The sequence below is a fragment of the Pan troglodytes genome, chromosome 15, assembly GCF_028858775.2.
Source record: "Pan troglodytes isolate AG18354 chromosome 15, NHGRI_mPanTro3-v2.0_pri, whole genome shotgun sequence".
Classification (NCBI taxonomy): Eukaryota; Metazoa; Chordata; class Mammalia; order Primates; family Hominidae; genus Pan; species Pan troglodytes.
In genome coordinates, this window is record NC_072413.2 from 74,563,369 (window position 1) to 74,582,281 (window position 18,913).

At 43.0% G+C, this 18,913-nt stretch overlaps 1 long non-coding RNA gene across 1 annotated transcript; it reads right to left on the reverse strand.

Moving 5' to 3' along the window:
* Positions 1-8,128: 8,128 nt before the first annotated feature.
* Positions 8,129-10,327, reverse strand: LOC107968319 (uncharacterized). The gene is made up of 3 exons (XR_001709415.4): positions 9,708-10,327; positions 9,217-9,331; positions 8,129-8,802 (listed from the first exon to the last, which is right to left on the reverse strand). It is a non-coding gene; the product is annotated as an uncharacterized LOC107968319 (long non-coding RNA).
* Positions 10,328-18,913: the final 8,586 nt, after the last annotated feature.

An 18,913-nucleotide genomic window follows, 5' to 3' on the forward strand; every position in this document is an offset into this window, starting at 1 on the left:
ATGCGTCTCTATCCCTTTATTCCCCCATAAGTTCTCAGGGGTTCTTGGGACCCACTACTCTGTTACCTATAGGCCTAAGCAGACAAGAGCAGAGGGAAGGCCTCAGGGGAAGCACAAATCCCCTCTCTCCTGTCCAAGGTTTAGTGCCCATCTCCCTTCCCCTAGCAACCTCTGGCATCTGCTTCTCCTTCTTTCTCCCATCCTCCCCATGGATGGCCCCATCGATAGATTCTCTCTCCCTGAGATTGCACAGGAGTTGTTTAAGGAAGAGGGAAAAAATAAGGCAAGCCAGAGTGATAGAAATCTAGGGTCGGGGTTTGGGGGTGGAGGCTGGGGGAAAGAGAGAGAGAGGGGAGAGATGGGAGATGGGAGAGAGCCGTCTAATTTTTTTTTTTTTTGGAGACAGTCTCGCTCTGTTGCCCAGGCTGGAGAGGAATGGCACGATCTCAGCTCACTGCAACCTCCGCCTCCCTGGTTCAAGAGATTCTCCTGCCTCAGCCTCCTGAGTAGCTGGGATTACAGGCGTGCACCACCACACCCGGCTAATTTTTGTATTTTTAGTAGAGATGGGGTTTCACCATGTTGGTCAGGCTGGTCTCAAATTCCTGAGCTCGTGATCCACCCGCCTCGGCCTCCCAAAGTGCTGGGATTACAGGCGTGAGCCACCGCGCCTGGCCCCTGGGGCCATCTAATTTTTAATAGACTGAGACATAAATGCAGCACGATTCACTTTGAACAGGCCACCTGGATTAGATGGAAGTTAATTAAAACAATCCCTCATTTCTCAGCCTTTAAAACTTCTTAAGTCTCACTTGGGGAAGGGTGCGTGCGGCAGGACTTTTTATTACTCTTAGATGGTGTTCAGAAGGCCCATAAATACATCTCCTCTTCCTGTGATCCCATTAATCTTGCCGCCTCTCCTGCTCCTCTCTGCCAACAATCAGATCCCAGTAAACAACCTCAAGTGAAATTTGCAACTGTCAGATAAACATTAAAAATGCTTCTCTTGTCCTTTCCCATTGATAGTCCCATTAATATTGTAATGGAACAAAAAGTTATGAAAATGAATGCATGCTGGTTTTGGAAATGAATGATGCTGGGATATAGACACACATGCATATGGATGGGCTAGGAAGATCGCAGATGCTGCCCACATCAACAGGAGGCTGCGTGCCGACAGGACTAGCCACGTGCACGCCAGGGACCAAGGACACCCTCACACAAAGCTGGGTACACGTGTGCACACACATGTCAGGGTGGAGAGGCTTGTAAATGGAATAAAGGAATTTCACCCCAGAAAGGAATTCCACACTCACCACCTGGCTTTAAGCAGAGTAAAATATTGCAGGCTTTTCTATTTTATCATTACGTTTCTCTTCCCTTATCTATCTGCAGTCAGTGGCTGGGATTCTCTCTAAAGATACTAAGATACCCCATTTGATACGGCTCCCTTGACATTTCTTCCTCATTTATTTTCCATGAAGAGACCTTTTGAATACACATGCATGCTTTCACGTGTGTGTTTATCTATCTGACGAATGAGCCCTTAAAATCTGAGGGTACAATACATAGGAACTTTATAAGAAAAAACTTCTTAAGGAGTATTTTGGGTCGAAGAGTCACATTTGATGCAGGAAATGAGTACAAGTGTACGTGTATTTAAGTTCAGTAGGAGAGGAGACAGTGAAACAAACAAACAAAAATACCCTTTAACTGAAGTCTTTAGTAGAGGGATTTGAATAACCATCTCATCAAGGCCTTGCCTTAGTCTCCAGGTGGACAGGGAACACTTTGTATCTGCTTCTGATTGTAACCAGCCCTTGGCATAACATCTGACACTTAGTAGAGGCTCAAGAAATGTGACGCTAGACACAGTGACTCACGCCTGTAATCCTAGCACTTTGGGAGGTCAAGGCAGGAAGACTGTTTGAGACAGTCTTTTTGAGGCCAGGAGTTTGAGACCTGCCAGGGCAACATAGGGAGACCCCCATCTCTACAAAAAAAAAAAAAAAATTAAAAAAATTTAAAAATTAGCTGAGCATGGTGGTGTGTGCCTGTAGTCCCAACTATTCAGGAGCTGAGGGTGGGAGAATCTCCTGAGGCCAGGAGTTCAAGACTAACCTCGGCAACACAAGGAGACCCCATCTCAACAAAAAATAACTAAATAAATTAGCCAGGTGTGGTGGCATGCCTGTAGTGCTAGCTACTCAGGAGGCTGAAGTGGGAGGATCACTTGAGCCCAGGAAGTCAGGGCTAGAATAAGCTATGATCTTACCACTGCACTCCAGCCTGGGTGACAGAGTAAGACCCCGTCTGGAAAAAAAAAAACAAAAAAAACAAAAAAAACACATGACCTTGCCCATGCCTATGTCCTGAATGGTATTGCCTAGGTTTTCTTCTAGGGTTTTTATGGTTTTAGGTCTAACATTTAAGTCTTTAATCCATCTTGAACTAATTTTTGTATAAGGTGTAAGGAAAGGATCCAGTTTCAGCTTTCTACATATGGCTAGCCAGTTTTCCCAGCACCATTTGTTAAATAGGGAATCCCTTCCCAATTTCTTGGTTTTGTCAGGTTTGTCAAAGATCAGATAGTTGTAGATGTGTGGTATTATTTCTGAGGGCTCTGTTCTGTTCCATTGGTCTATATGGGATCTAGAACTAGAAATACCATTTGACCCAGCCATCCCATTACTGGGTATATACCCAAAGGAATATAAATCATGCTGCTAAAAAGACACATGCACACGTATGTTTACTGCGGCACTACTCACAATAGCAAAGACTTGGAACCAACCCAAATGTCCAACTATGATAGACTGGATTAAGAAAATGTGGCACATATACAACATGGAATACTATGCAGCCATAAAAAATGATGAGTTCATGTCCTTTGTAGGGACATGGATGAAGCTGGAAACCATAATTCTCAGCAAACTATCACAAGGACAAAAAACCAAACATCGCATGTTCTCACTCATAGGTGGGAACTGAACAATGAGAACACTTGGACACAGGAAGGGGAGCATCACACACCGGGGCCTGTTGTGGGGTGGGTGGTTGGGGAAGGATAGCATTACGAGAAATACCTAATGTAAATGATGAGTTAACGGGTACAGCACACCAACATGGCACATGTATACATATGTAACAAACCTGCATGTTGTGCACATGTACCCTAGAACTTATATATATAAATATATATAAAACATATATAAATATATAAATATATATAAATATATAAGTATATATAAAATATATAAATATATAAATACATATAAATATATATAAAATATATAAATATATATAAATATATATAAAATATATAAATATATATAAAAATATATAAATATATAAAAAATATATAAATATATATATAAAAAAGAGAGCGAGAGAGGAAGGATATAAAATGAATACAGAATTACATTAAGTTCTTGCCTAGGAAAGAAGATATACACAAAACTTGAAAGAAAACAAGGTGCAATCCTGTAACACGTAATTGGAAGCTGCAGGTTTCCCTGAAATCCACGTGATGTGGATATACAGGTAACAGACTTCATCACCAACCCTTTTGAATTGCGGAAGCATAAACATTATAGCAACCATCAAAAGATTTAGTGTATCCCAAAAAGGGCATGGACCTGGTGATAACTTCATTGTCAGTAACCTTAGCTAACCGGATGTCATTGCCTTCCAAGAGATACATCGTTCAACTACAGGAAAATTTACAATTAAATAGAGATACATTTAAGGGAATCAAAACTATATTTTTGCATTAATGAATCTGTAAAATTTTGTTTTGTTTTGTTTTGAGACAGAGTTTCACCCTTGTCCCTGAGGCTGGAGTGCAATGGCGTGATCTCGGCTCACTGCAACCTCTGCCTCCTGGGTTCAAACGATTCTCCTGCCTCAGCCTCCTGAGTAGCTGGGATTACAGGCACATGACAGTGTGCCCAGCTAATCTTTGTATTTGTAGTAGAGATGGGGTTTCACCATGTTGGCCAGGCTGGTCTTGAACTCCTGACCTCAAGTGATCCGCCCATCTCAGCCTCCCAAAGTGCTAGGATTACAGGCATGAGCCACTGCACCCAGCCTGAATCTGTAAAATTTTCAAGTGCTACATACTTGGAAAGTTTAAGGGATTTTGGCCTTTAAGAGTAATAGCTTTCAACTCTAATTTGCAATGTGAAATTAAAGAATTAAGATTTGGGATTTTACATTGTATGGTGTTGGAACATTTAAGAGAACTTTATGCTCACTTTATTACTTTAATTTCATAAATTTTTGATAATTATTTCAGTACTTGAAAAGGTTTTATTTATTAAGTCAGGATATCGAAGTACTTAAGAAGGAAATAAAATATGTTACATTTATAAATAGAGTTTAAAATACTTGAAAGTATTTAATGAGCTGAATTTTTAAGTGGGACAAAATAGAATTCAAGGGCCCCTTAAAATGATTGCTAAAATGAGGGTAACAAGATTTATCAACTGACTTATAAATAGAATAATGTAAGCTGATCTTAAAAGCCTACCAAAAGATTCCAACACATGTTATGACATGGATGAACACTGAGGACATTACATTAAGTGAAATAAGCCAGTCACAAAAAGACAAAGACTGGATGATTCCACTTTAATGACATCTCTAAGGTAGTCAGATTCATAGAGGCAGAAAGTAGAATGGTGGTTAGCAGAAGCTGGAGGGAAGGAGAACTGGGAGTTGAATGGGTCGGGGTTGCAGTTGACTGGGTGCAGGGTTGCAGTTTTGCAAAATAAAAAAGTGCTGGTGTTTTGCTGCATGACGATGTGAATATGCTTAACACTACTGAACCGCACACTTGAAAATGGTTAGGATGGTAAATGGATTGTGTGGGTGTTTTTTTAATGACAATTTTTTAAATGAAAAAAATCCTACAAAGAATTATAACTTTTAAAGTACAATGTTGGTTTATGGCACATTAATACTGAAAACCCTAAATAACTATTTCCTGCATTAAAAAACCACCCTCAAAAACATAAAAAGCCTCACACCAAACATCTATACGGTGGGGCTAAGCAGGCATGGCTGCGGGATCACTACGAGGATGAACGGGGACAGAAGTGAGAACACAGCTCCTCTGCAGTGTCTGGCTCAGACGAGGTGCCCAGCAGAGGTAGCCCCTATTCGTCCTCTTCCTAGAAGGAGCTCTTCCAGGAAGGGTTGGGAAACACACATGAATGCACCCTTGGGGAACACACATGAATCTCCCAGACGTCTACAGAGAAGTCTTCCCACTGCCCCAGTGACTAGCCAAGCCTGGGTGGCCAGCGAGGTTTTGTGGAGCAAACTCCCCTAGTCCCCAGATCTGAACTGTGCGTCCCTGCACAGCAGAAAAGGAGAGGAAAGAAGCAAGGGGCACAGCCACCGCTCAGACGCCGAACTGGACGCCAGAATGGAGAGGTGAAGTCAGGCTGCCTAGGGAGGCTGATTCTACTGTGTACGGTACTGTGCATGGGGAGACGTGGAAAATGCTGGGCTGCAGGGAGAGGAAAAAGAATTAGCACTAAGAAGGAAGCAGAGAGAGAGAGAGAGAGAGAGAGAGAGAGAGAGAGTGTGTGTGTGTGTGTGTGTGTGTGTGTGTGTGTGTGTGTGTGTGTAGAATCTCTAGAGAACATGGCTGCTTTGATTCCCATCAGCATTCTACTTGCCAGCTCCAGTATCTCAGAAGGTCCAGCTGCACTCCCTGCTGTTGGTTCATTAGTTCATTCCACAAATATTTATTGAGGACCCACTACGTGCCGGGCAGTGTACTGGATGAGGGAGACAAAGTAGCAGACACAAAGAGACAAGGTTGCCATCACATGAGGTTATGTTCCAATGTGTAAGACAGACCACTGATAGGTACAAAATAAATGGACTAGGTCATTTTAGATTATGAGAAGTGATAAAAAGAAAAGAAACAGGGAAATGTGATGGTGAGTAATCAGAGGCAGGCATGAGGATGGCCTGCATTGGATAGGGGTTAGGGTACTCACTGAAAAGAAGACAATCTTTCCTGGGACATTAGCGGTATGAATGAGTCAGTTATGTCAAGAGCTGGCAGGAAAAGTCTTCTAGGCAAAGCAAACAGTAAATGCAAAGCCTCTGTGGCAGAAAAGGGCTTAGGTGTTGTGAAATTTCACTGTATTCTCTCAGGGCTCTCTCTCTCTCAAGAAAATGTGAGTGAGTTTCTGTTGCTTGTTGCCAAATGAGGGCCTAAAAACACAATTGCTAAATGAACAAACAAGGGTTGCATTTAAAGTTTTCTATCAGCTTCATCCCTTCCTGGTCTTCAGCCTTCTGGACCCTATTTGTGTGCACTTTCCAATCACCCACCGTAGCTCTTCCTTTGTGAGGTACCTTAGTAATCACAACTCTTTCAGTTGCAAATGACGGAAATCCAACTCAAGCAGTTCAAGCCCAAAGGAAATTTATTGGCTTATTGACAAAGCATTCAGGCACAGCTGGATCCGGGACTGTAGACTCATCGTCAGCATTCTGCCCATCCATTTTCAAATCTTTCCTCTGGTTTCCCTGTGTTGACTGTATTTTTATAGCTGACTTTCCCCACATTGTGGCAAAAATGGCCACCCGGAGTTCAGGTTTACATTAAACCAGCGCAGCAACCACTGGGACAAGAGAGGTTCTTACAAACCAAACTAAACCAAATGAAAATGAGTTTCCTTGGATGAACTTGAGTCATGTGCCCACACTTGAGCCAGTCACTGTGATAGGCAAGATGAAATATTCTGATTACCAATTGTGGTTTATTCATGTCTCCTTCCTCTGGAGCTGGGGTGGGGGGTGGGGGTGGTTTTCCAGAGGAAAATCAGGGTGTTGTTACCAGAATAATGGAGGAAGTATTCAGGAAAGCAACTGTAACCAATCCCATGACAACACTCGTCTCTGTCTCTCTTGTACTCATCCTTTCTAACACTGGATTCATCAGAGCTGTCATCCTTGTAGCTTTTAGGTAGCTCCTAGTATTCTTCCCCTGTAGTAGCCTCTTCAGCTTCCCCATATGAAAGAGGAAATGAAGAGGTGCATTTGTTGGGAAGCGCATTTGAAGGGAAACACCTACAAAATGCCTCCAGGGTTGGCAGCACCCATTCTCAGATGGCAGGCTGTTTGTTCACCACCGTCACTATTAAGGCAAAACAACCAATACTCTGAGAATATGTGGTGATCTTCCAAGGCCAACTGAGCAAGTATTTCCATAGCCATAACTTTTAATTTGTAAATATATATTTATTGCCTATTTGAAAAACTAGACAAATAAATTATTGGAATCCAGAGAAAGGAAGTGCTCTCTACCCAAACATGTTGGGACATAGAGGGAGGGAGATGCATCCGGGTAGTTCTAGCAGGAATCAGGAAATTATGACTGACTGGCTAACATCTGATATGTGCCAGTTACTATTCTAAGTGCTTTATGTAAAGTAATCTACTTACTCCTATGACAACACTTTGAGTTTTATTATCCTCATTTCACAGGTGAGAAAAACATAGTCTCAGAGTGGTTAAGGGATTTGCCCAGGTTACATGGCTTATAAGTGTCAGGACAACCTGGCTACAGAATCCACACCCTCTTGCCTCCTTGGCTGGACCATTCCTTTATTCTCTCTTTGATGCTGAAAGTAAAGCTCAGAGAGATTAAGTGACTTGACCAGGCTACACAGCTGACAAGTGAAAGAGCTAAGGCTTCAACCCGGGTCCCCCTGTGCTAAGCTCTTGGCAGGAATGTAAACCCAGGAGTTTGGGGTACCTCAGCCATAAATATGCCTTCTTTCCACTCATTCTTGATTTGCAAGTCACCCTCCTCCACTCAAAAATCTACATTTCGCCACTAAGGTCCAGTCGTGACTGATTTTCAGAATCCATAGTGACAAAAGAAAACCATGTTACTATTTAGTGCAGTGATTCTCAACAATGGCTACATTTAGAATCACCTGGGTGTTTTATAAAATATGGACGCCAAAGCTCCATCTCAGACCAACAAATCAGAATATTTGGAGGATATGAGTATTTTATAAAAGATAACCAGGTGAATTAAATGTATGATCAAGGTTAAGAACCACTGATTTAACTAATTCCAAACACACACTCAGAGGATGCTGCCAAATGTTTATTCCCTTTCCCCATTAGCTTGTCTTTCATCTCACACAAACTCTACCTTAGATGGGCCCCTGGGTGTCTCTTATTCCTGGCTCCTGTGTTTGTTCCCTTGTCTTATCCACTCCACCCCATCACTTCCCACCAGAGTTCCTTGCTCCATCTGGAAGGCGAAAGTGGAACCTCACAACAGGAGATGAATTTGCCTTTTACAGTCTTCAGTGTGAATCAACTATAAGACAGAGTGTTTGCCTTTTAGAGTCTTCAGTGTGAATCAACTATAAGACAGAGCTTTCTCTTGCTAATACTCACAAGTGAGGATGGGATGAATGCTAATACTCACAGGGATGAAGAGGTACAGGAGAAGAGAACATCATCCTGCTACAATTACAAACTGAAAAGTGCTACGAAGGGAAAGTGGAGAGCAACACATGCAATGACAAGTCCAGCCAGGGCCGAAAGGCCTTCAGTGCCTCCTCTGGGTTCATATTCTTAACTATTAAACCAGACTGCAACAACACCTAGTCACATGTCTTCACTCGATGGACGCAAACAAAACCACTGAAAATGTCACCAGCTCCTTTCTTCTGCCCCATCCTTCACAAGCACTTTGCCATGTGCTGGTGCTGGTTTTCTTCAATGTGGAGATGTTTTCATACTATCTGTAAAAGGCTATGATGTGGGCAGAAAGTTTTAGAACACAGTCATCTTTTTATTTTGTTTTATTTTATTATTATTATACTTTAAGTTTTAGGGTACATGTGCACAATGTGCAGGTTTGTTACATACGTATACATGTGCCATGTTGGTGTGCTGCACCCATTAACTCGTCATTTAGCATTAGGTATATCTCCTAATGCTATCCTTCCCCGCTCCCCCCACCCCACAACAGTCCCCGGAGTGTGATGTTCCCCTTCCTGTGTCCATGAGAACACAGTCATCTTTAAGATAAAGTAGGCAAGGGTGGGGACACTTGAGAGAGCTGCAGAAGCATGATTCATAATTCCACAGGCATTTTCTGACCCTCTACTTGGAGGCAGATACTATGATGGAAGAAAGAGGCTAAATCTGTGCCCTAAAACATACCATATAGAGGAAGAATTCTCGAATACTGTCTTAGGGGCTGCTGTGAGGGTCTTCTAGACAGACTGGTCCTTTGAAGTGGCAAGGACTATAAAACAATAGTACCACCCTTCTGTTTCTGGAATGGATGATAAAGGAAAACACTGTTTTTCTACACTGTCAACACTTCTGACACCAAATGTATGAGTTATCTACACCAAGCAATTCTCCAGTTCTTTGCAGACACCAACTGGGTATCCTACAATTTAACTCTATTCTTACACTAACTACCTGGAGTTAGCACAGACCTCACAGGCAAGGGCTTAGTCCCACAAGACTGCCTCCACTTCAAAGGCTAATTGCAAGCAGCAAGTCTTCAGGGTTCCCACACTTCTGCCTAAGTTGAATATAAATCAGGGGTTCCCATGATCCTCTCCTCACATTTGATAATTTGCTGTAACAGCTCACAGGATTCAGGGAAACACTACTTAGTACCAGTTTAGTATAAAGGATACAACTCAGGAACAGCCTAATGGAAGAGATGCATAGGGCACGGCATGGGGAAGGGGCACAGAGCTTCCATGCCCTCTCCAGGCATGCCATCCTCCCAGCATCTCACTTCAGCAACATGGAAGTTCTCTGAACCCCATTATTCAGGGTTTTTGTGGAGGCCTTATTATATAGGAATGATTGATTAAATCATTGATAATTGGTGATTATCAATCTTCAGCCCCTCTCTTCTCCCTGGAGGTCAACGGAGTGGACCTGAAAGTTCCAGCCCTTTAATCACACGGTTGGTTCCCCTGGCAACCAGTCCTCATCCTCCAACACAGTCACCTCATTAGCATAAACTCAACATGATTGAAAGGGTCTTATTATGAAAACAAAAGACATTCCTCTTACCTCTATCACTTAGGAACTCTGCACCAGGAACCAGAGACAAAGACAGAAATATATATTTCTTATTATAGCACAGATGATAACAAGACATTTCATATGAGGCAGTGTCTTTCTTCCCAGCTTTCCTTTTATATTCCCTTAGCAGTAACTGGAAATTTGGATAGAGTAGACAGATGGGTCATGTAATCTCTTGTCAACTGAAGCAATGTGGACCCTGAAGTTTAAGAGACATTTCTGCATTAGAGCCCAAGTTGAGGCCCTCAAAAGTCCTCATGGAAACTACAATGCTTTCTGCCACATTGCAAGTTTCTCACTTCCAGTCCCTGAAGAAGCAGAGCTAGAGATGTGGGGCTAACTATGGACAGCTTTAGGAAGTCATGAGGTTAAAGAGCATTCATGTAGCAATTGTTCATAGAGGGGGTTCTAAGCTTCACAACAACTCTCCAAAGTCAGTGGTGATCATTATACCCATTTTACAGATGACAAAAGTAGGTTCAGTGACTTAGATGACCACAATGAATTAACTTATATGCAACTTATCCTCTTGCCAAAAACCAGTTAAAAAATTAAAAATATATGAAATAGCTAATTTCAGGCTTTAGATAACAGACTCACAGGAATCAGAAAGAAAACAATCACTCCAGTTTTCTGCTTGGATTTATTTTCCAGATTGTAGTGCAGAGACAGAGTATCCAAGCAAAAAAGAACAATATTGCTGAATTCAGGAAACTGAGATTTGAGTTTAAGGAGGCTGAGGTGGCTGGAATTTGAAGGGCAGAGTATCAAAGATAAGGGAATATGCAGAGAAAGAACTCCAGAAATATGCTTTAGAGTCCTCCTTAAGACTGTTCATCACATAGTACAGGGAGTTGTCAATTCCCAACTAGCCAGAACAGGGAGACCTCACTGTCTCCCTAAAGACCCTATGGGGTAATCCCTTAATAATATGGGTAAACCAGTCTCAAGTAAAGGCTACTCTACACCCATCCTAACAAAGCTTAAAAAGAAGCCTAAAAAGGATCAAGATGATTCAAAGAAACGTGACAATCAACTAAAACAAACTTTTTTTCTCTTTAAAGGAAGACAACAAAATCTAGACATTCAATAATGTAACATCGAAAATGCCTAGCACCCATCCAAAAATTACAAGACATTCAATGAAGCAAGAATGAGACCAATAACCGGAAGGAGAGAAAAAGTCAAGAGAAAGAGACAAAGAAATGAAGAAACAAACCATTAACAGACAAAACTTTTAACGTTTAAACAGCTAAAAACATATATTATAAATATCCTCAAATATTTAAAGGAAAACATGAATATAATGAGAAGAGAAATGAAAGATATGAAAAAGAATTAAATGGAACATTTGGAACTAAAAAATATAATATTTGAAATAAAAAATCTATTGAATGGCTTTTTAGCATATTAGACACTGAAAAATAAAAAATTGAAAATATATAGCAATTAAGTAATTAAACATATAGCATTAGAAACTACACAAATTGAAGCAGATAAAGAACAAAGGTTCTAGAGACTTCTGGTTCTAAAATGGCAGTGTAGACACAGGCTGACTTCACTCCCCACAACAGAAAAACCGAAACAAATATACAGTGCTGAGATTATTACCAGCAATATCCCAGAACTATGAGTCATTTCTGGGGGGCTACAGAGAAGTGAAAAAAAAACTCAGAGCAGACTGTAAGAGAATGGAATTTCCCATATCTTGATGCCCCTCCCCACATTCTGTGTGGCACTAAGCCTGTGAAAAATCTTCCCCAAATCATGGTTTCTACATTGGAAACGTGAGGGGAAGGTGGCAACCAGCTTCCTTACCATCCTGAGTTTCCTGGCAAAAGGCTTATTCATGCCTCAACCCACAGGAGGCATCATGAGTGGCTCAGAGACAAAGCAGGGAGGCAGGATTAACATCCCCAGCCCTGGAAACTGTGCTCTGTAACTCAGTCAAAAAAGATACTAAATCAGAGTAGCTGTTCTGCGGCATCATGTTGTAGGAGGTATGTTTCACATGTCTCCTGGGCGTGAACTCAGGAGGCAGGCAGATCACCTAAGGTCAGGAGTTCAAGACCAGCCTGGTCAACATGGTGAAACCCCATCTCTACTAAAAAATACAAAAATGTGCCGGGTATGGTGATGTGTGCCTGTAATCCCAGCTATGCCGTAGCCTGAGGCAGAAGAATCACTTGAACTCAGGAGGCAGAGGTTGCAGTAAGCCAAGATCATGCTACTGCACTCCAGCCTAAGCGACAGAGTGAGACTCCATTTCGAAAAATAAATAAGTAAATAAATTTAAGAATTAAAAAAGAATAAAAGTCCTAATATACATTTTATATATAATATATATATACACACACACACATACACATACAGAGTTTAATGATCTGCGGGAAAATACCAGCTACAGTCTAATATGCAAATACTTGAAATCCCAGAAATTGGGAGGGGAAAACATATTTGAAGAAAATTTCCAAATGTGATGGAAATTATATGCCCACAAATCCAAGAAGCTAAGTAAACCCCAAGCGGGGCAAACACAATGAATAGCACAATGAATAGCACTAAAGCACATTATAATCAAATATCTGAAAATCAGGAGTAAAGAGAAAAATGTTAAAAGCAGCCAGACAAAAAAGATCTATTACATACAGGAGGACAAAGATAAGAATGATGATAGACTTCCTGTTCAAAACACTGCAAGTCAGAAGACAATGGTGTGACATATTTAAGTGCTGAAAGAAAACAAAAATTGCCAGCCTAGAATTCAAATTCTACATCCAGTGAAAATAGCTTTCAAAAACAAAGAACAAATAAAGATTTTTTTCAGCCAAACAAAGCTTACCTATACTGCAAGGACAGTCAAAGGAATTTTACAGGCTAAAGGAAAATGATACCAGAAGGAAACTCAGAACTATAGAGAGAAATTGAAGATTGCTGGAAATGGTAGGTATTTAGGTAAATATAAAGCTGTTTTATTTATTTAAAAGACAATTAATGGTTTACAGGAAGAATAATTCCTGCTTGGGAAATGAAGAGAGGAGGAAATATTGCAAGCATGGGCAATTTAACCATCTCTTTTATTTCTGTCATATTACTTTCTGCTTATCGTAGCCTACTGGGTAGTACCCTTCTTTGCTCCTACCTACTCACCATAGATGTGATCAATAAATAATCTTCCTGAAGCTCAGCCCTCAACCCCAAGCAGTATTCAATCTTTACAACCTTCCCATTACATATGTGGTAAAGTCTATAGTCCCTAACCCAGCATTCTAAGCCTACTGTAATCTGGACTAAACCCACCCACTGGCCGGACACAGTGGCTCACGCCTATAATCCCAGCACTTTGGGAGACTGAGTCAGGTGGATCACTTGAGCCCAGGAGGTAGAGACCAACCTAGGCAACATGGCAAAACCCCGTCTCTAAAAAAAACTTAGCCAGGTATGGTGGTGCACACCTGTGGTCCCAGCTACTCAGGAGGCTGAGGTGGGAAGATCACTTGAGCCTGAGAGGTTGAGGTTTCAGTGAGCCAAGATCACACCACTGCACTTCAGCCTGGGTGACAGAGCAATACTCTATCTCAAAAAACAAAACCAAAAACTTGCCCACCCTTATCTACTGCCTCTACCATGCACAAATAATGTGAGTCTTCTTACCTCCTCCTAGATTCTTTTTTTTTTTTTTTAATTTGAGATGGAGTCTTGCCCTGTCACCCAGGCTGGAGTGCAATGGCGTGATCTCTGCTCACTGCAACCTCCACTACCCGGGTTCAAGCAATTGTCCTGTCTCGGCCTCCCGAGTAGCTGGGATTACAGGTGCATGCTACCACACCCAGCTAATTTCTTGTATCTTTAGTAGAGACAGGATTTCTCCATGTTGGTCAGGCTGGTCTCAAACCCCTGACTTCATGATCCACCTGCCTCAGCCTCCCAAAATGCTGGGATTATAGGTGTGAGCCACCACACCTGGCCCTAGATTCTTATCTCTAAGCCTCTACTCACTTTCCTTTCTCCCTGCTATGTCCTGCTCCTCCCCACTCCCCACCCTCCCCCCACACACTTTTTCCTGTCTTCCCTCACCTTTAAGACCAGGCTGAAGTCTGACATCCCTCCCACCTTGTTCACATTCCCAAGGCCATGATTATCTACAGAAAGACCATGGGCTCTGGAGTCAGGTGAACCTGAATTCCAGTCCTGCCTCCACCACCAAATAGGTAAGAGACCTTGAGGACTGGCTTAATTTCAATTTCCCCATCTTTTAAATGGGGAGGGGTGAAGGGATAATTGTCTTAGGTTATTGCATTGTTGTTAGGCTTAAAATGAAATAATGGTTGTTAAGTGCCAAATACTTGTATTAAGACACCTAATTGTTAACTCACAGCCCACCCTTTTCTTTTAAAACCTGAGATTCAGAAATGAAGATAATATTCTAGGAACTGCATAGGAGATCAAATGACCCTCATTTTCTTCATCTAGGACACTGTTTCTGTTAGTGCAGGTTAAGATCTTAATGGCTTCATACTGCAGCAGCCCCTAAATGTTTTTCACATAAGGTTTTGCTGAATTGTATCTTCTCTGGTCTGCTCAGTTGATTTTGTTGAAGCTGAGAACTAATTTGTCCCCAAGTTCACCTCATACACAGAGTTCCCTCTTGTGTGCCTATCCCTCACCTCTGAGGAAAGGGGCTGCCTGCCTGATTCAGGGAGCTCATCCCCAGGTGGAGAAGTCACTGCTTTGTCTGGATGCAATTGAAGGTTTTTGCCAAAAGCCTCTGCTGTTCCCAAATGACCACTATCTGCCTATAGCTCTAACCAGCAGAGATGTGGGTGTTGGATGAGACACTAGGTCTTCAGTCTGCTTTTCAGATGTAGAGTTTTGAATTTAGATATGGAAAGAAACGTGGGAAGTAATCTAGCTCAACCTCATTTTACAGATGATGAAACTGACACCAGACAAGTGCATTGTCCAGGCAGTGGAATTTCTGATTCCAGGTAAGTGGTCTCACCAAGTCAGGAATGGCCCAAAAAGTTTACTCCAGACTACAGGGTGATCTGTGTTGTTCACCACTATATCTCCGGTGCCTGGCACCAAGGTTGTCACTAGTAATCACTCCCCAAACATTTACTGAGTGAATGAATGAATCTTGAAGTACTAACACTAATCAATTAGCGTCCAGAACTTTGAGGCCACTCACAGGCTTAACAGAAAGCTTGTGAGACCTCTTAGTGATGTCTGCCATGAGTGCAGCAGGGGAAAGGAGTGGAACCCCTAAAGTAAACTCTGCAGCTTCTCATATGTAATGGTAGACTCAGGGAGCCACTGACACCTTAGTAAGAATTAGTTTACAAGCCATAGAGAATTTATGTACATCCCAAGGGTCTGAGAAAAAAGTAGATAGGACTCTGAAATTATTGGCCCAGGAAAAAGACTCACAGGTTTGGGATCTAGATGTTCAAGCAATAGGGTCAGGGGTGCAGGACACGCTGTCCAAGGCAAGCTTGGATCAAGGTTGGCACTCACCCAAGACGTGCCAGGCACCTCGCACTCTCTTTCCAATTATCTGTAAAGAACAGACAACAACCTAAAGAACATTTTCTGCTTTTTTTAAAAGAAGAGACAGGGTCTGACTCTGTGGGCCAGGTTGTAGAGCAGGGACACAATCATAGCTCACTACAGCCTTGACTTCCTGGGCTCAAGCAATCCTCCTGCCTCAGCCTCCTGAGTGGCTGGGACCACAGGCACATGCCATCATACCTGGGTAATTTTTCATTTTTTGTAGAGATGTGGTCTCACTATGGTGCCCAGACTGGTCTCAAACTCCTGGCCTCAAGTGAACCTCCTGCCTCGGACTCCCAGAGTGCTGGGGTAACAGGCGTGAGCCCCCATGTCCAGTTGTTTGCTGCATTTTAATAGGGATCAAAACCTAAGCTAAAGAAGCACCAGTCAGCAAGTAAAGGAGTTTCAGACCCAGTGAAGCCTTTGCAGGTGTATTCGTTTCCTAGGGCTCCTGTAACAAAGTACCACAAACCACATGGCTTAAAATGACAGGAATGTATTCTCTCACACTTCCAGAAGCTAGAAGTCCAAAATCAAGGTGTCAGTAGGGCTATGTTCTTTGAACTCTCTAGTAAGGGAGCCTTCTCTTATCTCTTCCAGCCTCTTGTAGCCCCAGGCATTCCTTGGCTTGTAGCATCATCACTCCAATCTCTGCCTCCCTCTTCACATGGTTGTCTTTCCTCTGTTGCCCAGGCTGGAGTGCCGTGGCACGATCTTGGCTTACTGTAACCTCTGCCTCCCGGGTTCAAGCAATTCTTCTGCCTCAGTCTCCCGAGTAGCTGGGATTACAGGCACCCGCCACCACACCTGGGTAATTTCTTGTATTTTTAGTAGAGACGGGGTTTCACCATATTGGCCAGGCTGTTCTTGAATTCCTGACCTCAGGTGATCTGCTCATCTCAGCCTCCCAAAATGCTGGGATTACAGGCATAAGCCACCGAGCCCAGCCTTTTCTCCTCTTCTTATAAGGACACCAGTCATATTGGATTAGGGCCACTCTAATTCAGTATGACTTTAACTTGATTACACCTGCAAAGACCCTGTTTTCAGATAAAGTCACACAGGTACCAGGGGTTAGGACTTCAGCATATCTTTTTGGAAGAACACAATTCAACCCACAACAGCAGGAATTCTCATCCCCAAGACAACTTGGAAGATGAGGAGAGAGGCACTCGTCACTGGGGTGAGGCCAGCTCTGGAAACCTCAACCTGGCAAGAGCTGTGCTGCCACGTCGGCTGCTCCCTCCTCCCTTCTTCTCCACATGAAGGTCCTTTCCAATGGGTCCCATGCCAGGATGTCACAGTTCCTCTCTAGAACTGATGGCATTGTGATCAGATAGAGGTGACTCCTGGTCTCAAAGTTTTCTCCCAACCGTAGAAGCCAATTGCGGGGACACTGGCTTCCAGAGTTGGGAGAAAAGGCTCACGGTCATTATCAACCTCACTGACATGGGAGTCAGGGCCTGGTGGGAATCCTGGAGCCACGGCTCTCAAGCTGTGAAGCCTGGGACAAGTGACCAAACATCTCTGAGCCTCAGCTTCCTCCTCTGGAAAGGGGACCTCACAGAGATAGGTGTGGTTTTTGTCCTTAATAGTGTCAAGTTGAGGCCCTGGAACCATCTACCTGCTTCTTCTGAGCCAAATAAAGAGAGCCCAGAAATGCAAAAGACCTCAGAGGTGATGGGCCCAGGTTCATCCCCCACCACCAGGAAAAAAAAAAAAGGAAGACAAATAAAATGGCCATTTTAACTTATATCCTCTGCATTAATTTTCACAGTTAACTGCTGAACTGACTAAATTCTTTTCTTTTCTTAAGGACCTTTATAAATTCTATCATTAATAAAATCAGACATTCAATTAGAAGGAAACTCTGATTGGTAACTGATCATTTCCTCGATACCTTTCTCTCCCTCTCATTCTCTGCAAAATCCCTGAATTTTCCCGGACTTTTCCCTGCCGGTGCTCCATTTCCCATTTGTCCCTCTTCTTCCCCCAACGCCTGTCAGCACCCCCAACAAAAGCCAGAGAAGAACAGGAGCTGATTCCATTAACCTCTGTCAATGCTTAAATCTCTCTCTTAATTAACATGAGTTAATATGATTAATCAAAATAATGAGACAAACCTATTAAATTAGGGGACTCAAATGACAGAACTCAGCAGGAGTGGTAAAGGCAGGAGGAGGTGATCAGAAAGGCCAGGTTGGGGGTGGCGAGTGCAGAGGTGAGGAGGGCAGGGCTTTGGGCAGCCAGCCCAGTCCAGCCCAGCCCAGCTCTGGGCTGGTGGAAGATGTGGGCAGTAGCCTGGATAAATCGCCTCTGAGGAGGTGGTTCAGTGTTTGTGCCATTCTTGTCTAGTTACAACCAGTCCTTGTACTTTCCTGGGGCCTGCCCAGCTCCTTTCTAGGCACCCCCAGGTTCTGAATTATTCATTTTTTTAGAGAAGAGGTCTCTCCAGGTTGCACAGGCTGTTCTTGAACTCCTGGGCTCAAGCGATCCTCCCATACAGCTGGGATTGCTGGCACACACCACAGTACCCAACCCTCTCCTATGTTGCCCACGCAGATCTCAAACTCCTGGGCTCAAGCAATCCTCCCGCCTTGGCCTCCTGAGTAGCTAGGATTATAGGCACACACCCCTACACCTAGCTTTGAATTCTTTTTTTTTTTTTTTTTTACCCTTCTAAGACAGGGTCTCACTCTGTAGCCCAGGCTGGAGTGCAGTGGTGTGATGATAGCTCACTGCAGCCTCAAACTCCCAGGCTCAGGTGACCCTCCCAACTCAGCCTCCCAAGTAGCTAGGACTATAGGCATGCGCCACCATGTCCAGCTAATTTTTGAATTTTTTTTGTAGAAATGGGTTTCACCATGTTGCCCAGACTGGTCTGGAACTCCTGACCTCAAGTGATCCACCCACCTCGGTCTCCCAAAGTGCTGGGATTATAGGTGTAAGCTACCGCACCCTGCCTCAGGCAGCCTTCGAATTCTTGATATCTCTGCCTGGGTGATCTCTATCTCCAATGGCTATATCATCTCCCTCTTGAAGCCAGGCTCTTGGAAATAGCCGCGTGTCCTAAAGCAGAATGACTCAAACCCCAGCTCTGACCCCTCACAGGATATGAAACCTGGAGAGAATTATTTTACCTTTGAGGCTCAGTGGACCCACCTGCAGGAATGGGAATAATCATCCTGAGTTTGAATAACTGCTGGAAGAATTCAGAGAAACACTGTGTAGGAATACCTGCCCCAGCACCACG